The sequence below is a fragment of the Elephantulus edwardii genome, unplaced genomic scaffold, assembly GCF_000299155.1.
Source record: "Elephantulus edwardii isolate Elephantulus edwardi_28Jun2011 unplaced genomic scaffold, EleEdw1.0 scaffold00064, whole genome shotgun sequence".
Classification (NCBI taxonomy): Eukaryota; Metazoa; Chordata; class Mammalia; order Macroscelidea; family Macroscelididae; genus Elephantulus; species Elephantulus edwardii.
Genome location: NW_006399814.1, coordinates 9,444,084 through 9,455,072, shown reverse-complemented (window position 1 = coordinate 9,455,072; position 10,989 = coordinate 9,444,084).

Here is a 10,989-nt window from a genome sequence, read left to right as displayed (position 1 = left end):
CTGTTTCTGAGTATGGTGCATGGCTGGGCAGACCTGGAGATGTGTATTGGGCTCCGATTGGTCTGTCAGTCCATCAGTGCCAAGACCTTCGTCCCTGCGGGCGCCAGGCCTCAGCCATCTAGAACCTTCGTCCCTGCGGGCGCCAGGCCTCAGCCATCTAGAACCCATGTCAAATGCACGCAACTGCCAATGACTCAAGCCCTCAGCTGACCCTTCTCCTCAGCTGTACAGGGGTCATGTCTCAGGGTGAAAAAACCCCTTCATATATGTTGTGTGTTCCACTCCATGTGCACACGGACATCGTGGGTGATGGTCCATGCAGCAGCTGTGGGACCTGGTCCAGACGGGTCGCTCCCCTTGGTTCAGTGCCTCCTCTGGTCAGATGCAGGCCTCCCCACCCTCCTTATCAGAAGCGCTCTGTCTCCTTGCTTGTCCTTGGCAGCGTTATCTCTCTTCTCTCCCAGATGCACAGCTGGGCTTTTAATCACAAATTCCTTTCTGGGTTTCTCAGCTGCTATCTGCAGTGCTGGTTTGGACGAGGGTGGAGGAGCTCCCGAAGCTGTCCTTATGAAGCTGGCTGCCCCATCTCTCCTTTGTGGTGGCTCATGGGTCCAAACCACTAATCTTGTGCTCAGCAGCAGTGTCTAACCGCTGCACAACCAGACTCCTTTCACCTATGGCAGAGGTCAGCAAACTTGTTCATCCAGCTTGACCATCCAGATAGTCAGTATCCTAGGCCAGGGACCTCAAGGTCCTTACAGCAGTCACTCGACCTTGACATTGAAACAACCAAAGAAAACATACAAACCAAAGGGCGAGGCTGGGTTCCACTAAAGCTTTATCTCCCTAAGCCTGCAGGGGGCCCATTAGCTGAGCTCCTCTCGTGGCTCCAGTGACAGAAGTGTGCTTTCAGCCCTCTAAAGAGAAAAACGGTTTCATTTTGTTGTTGTTGTGACTTGAGTATAAGTTTACAAAGCAAATTCATTTTTCTTCAGACTTTCATGTACATTTTTATAATATTTAATATCCCCCCCCCATTGTTGAACATTTTCTTCCCTCCCTCCCCCATCCACCCTGTTACAAACCCCTTCTTCCAGATTGTTGTCACATGTAAGGTGCACCTGATCCAGGCCATGGTCTTTACAATTATTTGCTGTGTGTCAGAAAGCTGGACAATGACTAGGGATGATAGAGAATTGATGCCTTTGAGCTGTGGTGCTGGAGAAGAGTGTTGAATATACCATGGACTGCGGGGAGAACAAGCAGGCTTGTCCTGGAGAGGGTGAAGCCAGGCTGCTCCTTGGAGTCAAGGATTCTGAAGCTTCGTCTGACATACTTTGGACATATTGCAAGGTGGGATCAGCCGTTGGAGAGGGAAATCATGCTTGGGAGGGTGGAGGGACAGTGCAGGAGGGGAAGCCCCTTGATGAGATAGATGGATTGACTCAGTGACTGGAGTAATGGGGGTTGGTGTGTCAGAGACAATAAGGTTGGCTCAGGATAGAGCAGGGTTCAGGGCTGTTGTCCATAGGGTCACTGTGAGTTGTATGCGACTCCAGGGCACAGAACAACAACCACCTATTCCTTTTGGATGATTCTTCCCCTCATCTATTTTAATGCAGTATTCATTATCTATCCATTCTTTTCCCATTCTGTCCCCCACTGCCCATGTCTGTCCTATTTTATAATAGAAGTGTTAAGCAATATTTGTCCTTTTGTGACTGAAATATTTCACTGAGCATAATGTACTCCAGTCTTCCTCCTGCTGTGTAATGCTTTACAAGTTCATTATTTTTCAGCACTGTATAATATTGCGTTGTATGAATATACCGTAGTTTCCTATCCATTCGTTTGTTGATGGACACTTGAGTTACTTCTATCACTTTGCTGTTGTGAATAACACAGCAATAAACATGGGTGTGCATACATCTGTTTGGTGGCAGTTATGGTTTCTTTAGGGTATTTTCCCAGTAGTGGAACTGCTGGGTCAAATGGTATTTCGATTTCCAGCTTTTTGAGAATGTGCTAGACCACTTTCCATGTTGTTACTGGCCACCATCGAATTGGAACTGGCCCATAGCTGACCCTCCTGTGGTTTTTCGAAGGCAGGCGATTGCATGGGAGGAGATTGCCCATCCTTCCCTCTCAGAATGTTTTGTGGACTTGAACCGCGTGCCTTTGGGATTGTAGTGCAGCTTCTTACCACTAGGCCCCCAGAGTTCATGGGTGTGGCCTGACCAGTACGTATTGTTTGTTTGAGTGGAAAATGCTTGATGTTTCCTTTTCCGGCAGGTTTCTGCTTTCCAGTTTCCAGTTTTACTGTGTACGTGTGGTTTGTGTTGTGAGGTGCCGTTGAGTGGACTTCTTCTAGTGGCCCTGTGAGCAGCAGGTCTCATCCTTGCCCCGCTCTTTGCATCCCCACCAGCTCTGCCCTGTCCAGGCCCGTTGTTGTAATAGTTGACGTGTTAATCATCGCACGGGGACCTTCCGCTGATCCTCTCCCTGTCATGTAACTGGATGTTATCCAGTTACAGAGGGGGTTCTGCTGGCTTATCTGTGGGGAGGTGCGCTCCTAGCCCAGAGCTGAGGCTCCCTGGGGGTTCAAATCCACCAGCAGCTGCACAGGACCAAGGTGGACATCTCCTCCCGTGGAAGTCACAGCCTGGGGAACCTGATGCAGGATCAACTGTGAGTCAGTCCTGGGTCAGCGGTGATGAGAGAAAAAAAGAGAGAGAGAGAAATACAGAGGGAGAGGAAGAGGGGGAGGGGGAGGGGGAGAGAAAGAGAGAAGGAGGGAGAGAGAAGGACAGAGAGACTGACAGAGAGACAGAGACAGACAGATAGACACAGAGAGAGACAGAGAAAGAGAGACACACACACACAGAGGGAGAGAGACAGAGAGACAGACAGAGACAGAAACAGAGAAAGACAAAGAGAGACACACACAGAGAAAGAGACAGAGACAGACAGACATCATGCCGTGAAGAGCAGTGAAGGCCTGGCATGTGCTGCTTAAAGAACCTCGGAAACATCACTCTGATAAAGTCAGTCAGACATTAAAGGACAAATAGTGCGTGGTCCTGCCTGTGGGACTTGTGCAGGACAGGCACGTGCCGAGAGTCGGAGCTGTAGGCCTGGCGTCCAGAGGCGTCTGGGGCGGGCTGTAGTCCTGTGGCTCGTGTGTGGCTGTGACACGGAAGCAATGCCACACCCCCTTCACGTACCAGCAGCGTGGTGGACAGGCTTCAGGGGAGCTTCCAGATGAAGACAAAGAAGGAGGCTGGGCGATCTGCTCCTGAAAAGGTGGAAACTCGAGGAAAGCAGTCCTGGAACGGGAGCCCCCTGCCCCCCCCAGGCTGGAAGGCACTCAGAGTGCGACGGGGGGTGGGGGTGGGGAGCTGCCACCTCAGAGGACCCTCTGCCACATTAATGACGTGGATGGCGCCGAGCTCCCAGGCCCCTTCGCTGAGCTGACTCAACACACTGTGGGCCCGTGGGCTGCCCCAGGAGTGTACACGTCTGCTCCACAGCAAGTGTCATCACAGCATTTCTCAGAGGTGACGATGGCGACATGTCAGCTCACGGTCCTTGGACACGCTGTCAGGAGGGACCAGTCCCTGGAGAAGGATGCCAGGCTCGTCCAGTAGCTGTTGTTGTTGCTGTCCACCACGTCAGAACGGGCTACAGCTGACCCTCCGCTTGGTTTTCAGGGCAGTAACTTGCCCATGTTTCTCCTGTGGAGCTGCTGGTGGATTTGAACTGTGTGCCTTTGGGTTGGCAGCGCACCTCCTTACGATGAAGCCACCAGTGCTCCCTTGACTGTGAGGACAGCTGTCAGTGCGGTGGACCCACGTGGTGACTTCCACCACTGCCTTGAACCTGGGCTCGTTTGTGAGGGTGGTGGGGGCCGGGTGCTGTGGGGCCTGGTGGCACAGGGCTGGGTGGCATGGCACGCTGTCTACATTGTGTCTACATCATGAACTGGAGTTCAGTCAATGGAACTGAACAAGAGCAAAGGATGGAATGTGGGGTACTGAGTTCCCCTTTGGGGTGATGGAAACTTCTGGAAATCAGTGGGGATGGTTGTAAAGTGATGGGTGTACTTAATGTCACTGAACTTAATGCTGAACGTGACAGACCGTTCTATCCACTCAGACATGTGTAGCACGAGGGTGAGAATTACCCCGTTGGGAGGGTTTTCAGCCTTCTGGAAAGATCTGCAACCTTCTGAGGGGCCTCCGGGCCCTCCTAACTGCCCTCCTCCCAGCCTGCAGAGCCCCATCTCTTAAAAGAAAATGTAAAAACCCCAACAACTCCTTCCCCCAAACCAGTTCGAAGCCCGCCAAGACTCCTGAACGTGCCGATGCCCACCGCCCTCGAGTGCCCAGCGCCCTCCAGGGGCCTGTCTCACAGTGCCCGCCCACCGGGCTTCTGAGGCTGTAAATCTGTATAGGAGGAAACTGTCCACTTGTCTTCGGAGAAGCAACTGGTGGGTTTGAACTGCTAACCCCTTGGTTAGCAGCACAGCGCATACCACACGGTGCCACCACAGCCTCTCGTGCAGAGGAGAGCAGTGGCAGTCCCGCGTAGAGAGGGATGATCGGGCCCCCTGCCTCCTGCCCCCTCCTGAGCCCTTGACTGTGCACGGGGGACGTTCCAGTGCTCTGCGATGTGTCTGCAGCCTTGTTCCAGGAATTAAATTGATATCAGAGAAATGCCTGTCAACCGTCGAGCAGCCGGTGTGTGCCAGGGCACAGCTGGCTGGAGGAGGAGCTGGGGCGGAGAAGTGAAGGTGAACCTGCAGCGTGCAAACCCCTTCCAGGAGCCTGGTGTCTGTAACCGAGTCCCCAGGTGACCCACACTCCCCTTGACAGCCATCTGTGCTGAGTAACAGCCGTGGGGCGAGGAGACGCATTGCTCTCCTGTGACGGTTTAGCGAGGTGGCTGGCACACAAATCCTGCCGCCGGAGAGGGGTGAGGGCCCCTTTGCAAGGCACTGTGCGATCGATCGGCGTTGGGGCCTCCATGGGCTCAGAATCCCTGCTGCCTGACACGTCGCTCTGATGCCCATGACGTGATGGGAAGAGCCCGCGAGAGCTGCCGTGTGTTCAGTCCATTACAGGCCCTGCGTACCCAGGCTGGATGTGGGCCATCTGATGACCCCTGTGGCATGGTCAAGAGCTGTTAGTGTCCGGTCAGCGGCGAGAAGTAAAGGGAGGCAGAGACTTCTCTCAGTCCCTCCCGGAGCAGCCCTGGTGGTGCACTGGTTAAGCACTCAGCTGCCAACTGAGAGGTTAGTGGTTCAAACCCACACAGAGGCTCTGCAATGGCAGGACCTGGTGGCTTGTCTCCATAAAGATTTCCAAATTCCTCCACCCCCAAAGCTTAACAACAAAATCAAACACTGCATTTGATTGAAAGGCACAGTGATCCTGGAGGGGTCTCCACTGGCTTTGAACTGCTGGCCTTGAGGTTAACAGTTGAATGCCGGAATCACAGCACTACCCAGAGCAATCCCATCTGTCACACAAGTCGTTGAGAGTATAAATGAACTCTACCCCACCCAAGAACAACAACTCCCTCTTGATGGAGAGGCACTTTATGCAGTTGGCTTAGCCCTTGATAAGTTCATGAGCAGTAATCACTTAGCCCATAGAACCAGTGGAGATACTTTATGTGCCATTGAGTCTAATAGGACTCATAACGACCCTGCGAACCCTGCCCTATCCTGTGACTTTCCCAAAAAGGGGCTAAGAAAGGAAACTGAGTCAGCGTCTTCATGTAGCCTCACTCCTTGGTGACCTGGGAGGCTCTGGTGGCCTAGTGAGTGAAATTGTGCTGCTCACCCAAAGACCAGTGGTTCAAATCCACCAGTTGCTCCTCAGTGAAAAAGGTGGGCAGTCTCTTCCCATGTGATTTACAGCCTCTGAAAGCCGGCTGGAGGGCCAGCCATGAGTCTGTTCTGACTAGATGGCATCCACCCACCACCACCTCCCTGACCTGCGGGCTCTCAGCTGCCGAAATTTGAAGGTTGTTGGGGTGGGCAGGGAGAAGGGTGCAACAATGAATGAATGGAATTCCAAAATCTCTGTAGATGTTCACTGAAATGAAAAATAAAGAAATTAAAATATTAAAAAAAAAAAAGAACAAAAAGTCTGGCTTGGAAGGAGCTCAGCCTGAGAGCTCCTTCGAAGCAGGGTCGGCGACCCTCTGTCTTTGTATTTTGAGCGTATCATCATTGGTGAGACAGCTGTCGTTAGTTCCGTGGGGTGACTGGGACTCACAGTGACCCCCTGAACCACAGATCCGAGCCTTGCCCCGGCCTGTGCCGTCCTCGTGGTCTCGGAAATGCTCGTGGTCGTTGTTAAAGTCGCGATGACCGTCTCTCTCCGTGAGGGGCTTCCTCTCTTTCGCAGACCTTCCGCCTTTCCCAGCCTGATCTTGTTTTCCGCGGTCGTGTCCCTCTGACACATGCCCACGTGAGATGTGCGAGCAGGGGTCACTCTCTCAGTCTCTAAGGAGCAGCCTGGCTGCACTGGCTCTGAGGTGGACGTGTTCTCCGGGCGACACGGGATCGTCCACACTCGTCTCTGACACCAGCGTGATTGTGCGGCTGGTGAAGGGCGGGCAGGGTCGCGTGCCTGGCTCGTGGACTTGCTGTGAGTAGGGGCGACTTGCTGGGTCCTGACAGCAGGTGGTGGTGGTGGTTGCTGCTGTGTCAGAACAGCCTCAGCTCACCCTCCAGCAGGTTTCCGGAGGCAGAAAATCACTCGACAAGAGACTGCTCGTCTTTCGCCTTTGGGATTTCAGCACAGCTCCTTACCACTCGGCCACCAGAGCGCCCAACAACAGCTTGTTACTGTTGTCCTGTGCCGGCAAGTCAACTGTGGCTCATAGAGACCCAATCCACGATGGCTCTGAAGCCTGCCCTGTCCTGAGCCAGTCTCACCACCTCTGACTCACCTACCCTCATAACCCAGTTACTGTGTCAATCCATCTCATCTGGGGTCTTCCTCTCCTGTGCTGTCCCTTCACCCTTCCAAGCATGATGTCCCTCTCCAGGGCCTGGCCCTTATTGGCAGCATGCCCAAAGTATGTGAGAAGGAGCTTCAGAATCCCTGCCTCCAAGGAGAAACTTGGTTTTCTTGGCACTCCATAGTAGATCCAAGACTTTTCTCCAGCACCACAACTCAAAGGCATTGATTCTTCTTCTGTCATCCTTAGTCATCGTCCAGCTCTGCTGATGTATAGCAAAACATTGTGAAGACCAAGGCCGAGATCAGGTGCACCTTAGTCTCTAGACTGACACCATTGCTCTTCAACACAATACAGTGATAAGGTTGGAAGGATTATGCAAAAATTGAGCATTTTGTCCTACTTGTTTTTGAAGGATCGTGGCTAGTGGAGAGATCTTGCTTGGTGAAGTAGGAATCATGGAGGGCAAAAGAGAGCCTTGTCTGCGATGGCCAGGCCCAGTGGCTGGCAGTGTTGGACTGGAGCATGTCAGCGCTGGTGGGAGCGACACAGGACACGGCATCCTTTCAGCACTGTGGCATGTAGGGTGGCCATGAGTTTCTGGATGAATCCCATGGCATCTGTCAACAAAAGCACATGAAAGGTACTGAATTTCACTGATACTGATACATTGCTGCTGGTTCACCCAGGAGAAACTTTTTTGACCTGATTCTGAGCATGCGGGGGAAAAAAATACTGGAAAACATTTCTGACAACACTTCATGTTTAAGTCCCCCACCCCTTGAAGATACAGAACATAGAGTGAAATACAGTTAATGTCAAAATATATATTTAAAGAATGGTTGGCAAATGCTTTCTGTAAAGATCTGAAATAGTTTCTGCTTTGCGAGCCAGACTGTTTCTAGAAAGAGCTCCACTCTGCTCTTCGCCTCCTTTTATTCCCTCACTGTAGCACATTCCACTCTGCTTTTGATGAGTCAGAACAACAAGCAGCTACACAGAAACGAGTCGAGGTGGTTATAGTCCAATACAGCTTTATTTACAGAACCAAATAGTGGGCTGGATTTGACCCCATGGGGCTACAGGTGTCTAATTCTCGATTTGCAACAATGATTTAAAAGGCCTGTTTGCTGGACATGTTAAACTTTCTGGAAGGTTCTCAAAGAGTTGTCAATCAAATATTTTAAGTATTCTGTTGTTATATGTGCCTTTTAAAGTGACCCCTGCCACGAGCAGTGACAAAGTGGACTACAGACAGTCCGGGCAAGAACTCTGCCACAGTCCGGCATATAGGCCTCTGATTTTTACGTCTTCTCTTATTTTCCTATTTGTGGGTGTCCGTCCTCCCCACCTGTTGAAAATGCTATGTTCGGAAGCTATAAGGATCCCTGGTGGTTACATGGCATCCTGGTAACCCATTGACGGCCAGCGGATTGAATTCTGCTTCTGCCTTGTAGCATTCTGCATCTGTAATGATGTTACGGTGGTGGTTATGTGCCATTGCGTCTGAACTAACTCGCAGCTGACCCTCTCCTGGGTTTCAGAGGCTGTAAATTGCACAGGAAGCAAGTACTCATCTCTCTCCCGTGGAACAGCTGGTAGATTTGAACTGCGTGCCTTTAAGCTGCCAATCTAACTTGTTACCAGGAAGCAAGTACTCCTCTCTCTCCCGTGGAACAGCTGGTAGATTTGAACTGCGTGCCTTTAAGCTGCCATCTAACTTGTTACTCCCTGTGGGGAGTTCTCTCTGTCCTGTGGAGCTGCTGTGAGTTGGAATTGACTCCATAGCGATGTGTCTGACTTTCCCCTTTTTTCTTTTTAAGCTCCATTTGTGGGAAAATTAAACTCACTTAAAAGTAAATTAAATTAGGAAATTTGTGATTGTTAGTTAAGTCAATTATTTTTTTTTTCTAAACATAATGTACCAAGCAGGACTGAGTACATGGTGGCACGCTCCATAAATATTTGTTAGAAGGGACGATAATTTTATGTGCCAGCCGCATGATATAGAATGTGATTATTTTGCTCTAAAACTAATGAAGTGACTGTAGAGTAATAAAGGCTGCTAAAAATAACCTGGGTGCTCGTGGAAACCCACAGTGGAGATGAGGCTCCTGCTGGAGCTCAGCCAAGAGTGATTCCCTGGGGAGCAGGGGTGCCACACGCTCCCTCATAGTGGCCGAGGCTGGCCCTGGGAACTGTGGTCTGTGTTGTCTTAAAGCCTGGACTTGCCAGTCCTCTGAGCTGATGGGTCTCGGGGCCAGGCCAGCTTTTGCCAAGCTCAGGAGACCAGTGGATAAAGCCAGAGTGCCCACTCAAAAATTTGTTTTGATTTTCTTTTCTGTGGAGAACATACTTATCAGAACGTATGTGGGTTTGATAGGTTTTCCATGTGAAAGTCAGTGATACCACATTCTTCAAGATATCAGTCATTCTCACTTTTCCGTATTTGTCCCTCCCTCATTAATATAAAACTATGCAGTGCTCCCCTGCTCGGTTTTCACAGCAGCCTTCTGGCTCAAGTTTAGATTCCGCATGAGCACAGTCAAGTGCTCTGGGATTCCCATTCTCCTCAATGTCAGCCACAGCTTGTCATGATGCACACAGTCAGACGCCTTTGCATAGTCAATAAAGCACAAACAGACATTCTTCTGGTATTCCTTACTTTCAGCCAGGATCCGTCTGACATGAGCAGTGATATCCCTGGTGCCACAGCCTCTTCTAAATCCTGCTTGAACTTCTGGCAATTCCATTTATATGTGTGTGTGTGTGTGTGTGTGTGTATGTATTTATATGTATATGTATATACGTGTGTGTATGTGTATGTATATATGTGTACACATGTATATGTATATACGTGTGTGTATATATGTATATGTATATATGTGTGTATATGTATATGTGTGTGTGTATATGTGTGTGTATATATGTGTGTGTAATATATATTGATAGATAGATAGATATATGTATATATAGATAGATAGATAGATATATGTATATATAGATAGATAGATAGATAGATATGTACACACACTATTCCAGCCTTTTTTTGAATGATCATCAACAGTATTTTGCTTGTTTGATAGTTTCCACGTTCGGTTGGATCACCTTTCTTGGGAATGGGAACAGATAAGGACCTCTTCTAATCTGTTGGCCAGACAGCCATCCTCATTTCCTGGCATAGACTGGTGAGTGTATCCAAGGCTACATCTGTTAGTTGAAACAAGTCACTTGGTATCCCATCAATCCCTGGAGACTTATTTTTTGCCGATGCCTTCAGTGCAGCTTCCAGTTCCCCCTGAATCACCACTGGCTCCTGTTCATTTGATACTTCCTGAAACTTTTCAGTATCAATCAATTATTTTTGGTACAGTGACACTGTGTATTCCCTCCATCTTCTTTTGATGCTTTCTGGCTCATTCAATATATTGCCCATAGCATCTTTTTTCAGTTCTCTCAGCTTGAGAAATGCAGAGTGAATTCTTCCCTTTTTATTCTCCACTTCCAGCTCCCTGCATATTCCGTTATAATGCTTTGCTTTGTCCTCCTGAGCCGCCCTTTGAAATCTTCCATTCAGCTCTTTTACTTTGGCCTGTTTTCCTTTTATTTTGGCTTCTCAATCTCCAATGCAATTTAAAAAATCTCTTCTTACATCCATTTGGATTTTTTCTTTGTCCTGTTTTTGTTTGGAAGGAGGAGTGGCATCCACTTCTGTAATAGCTTGCCTCTGGAAACCCTGTGAACCTGGAGAGAGGATGAGAGACACACAAGCGTTGAGGACTCTCCTTCATAGGGTCGCTATGAGTTGCCTGCGACTCGACAGCACTTAACAGCAACCACCTGTTTTCGTAATGGCCTTTTACGTTCTTCATGGATGATATTCTTGCTGTCATTCTCCCGCTCATCTGGTCTTTGATCATTGGTTTTCAGTGCCTCAAATCTGTTCCTAAGATGATCTCGAAATTCAGATGGAACTGAGTCAAGATCATATCTTGGTTCCTGGGGACTTATTTA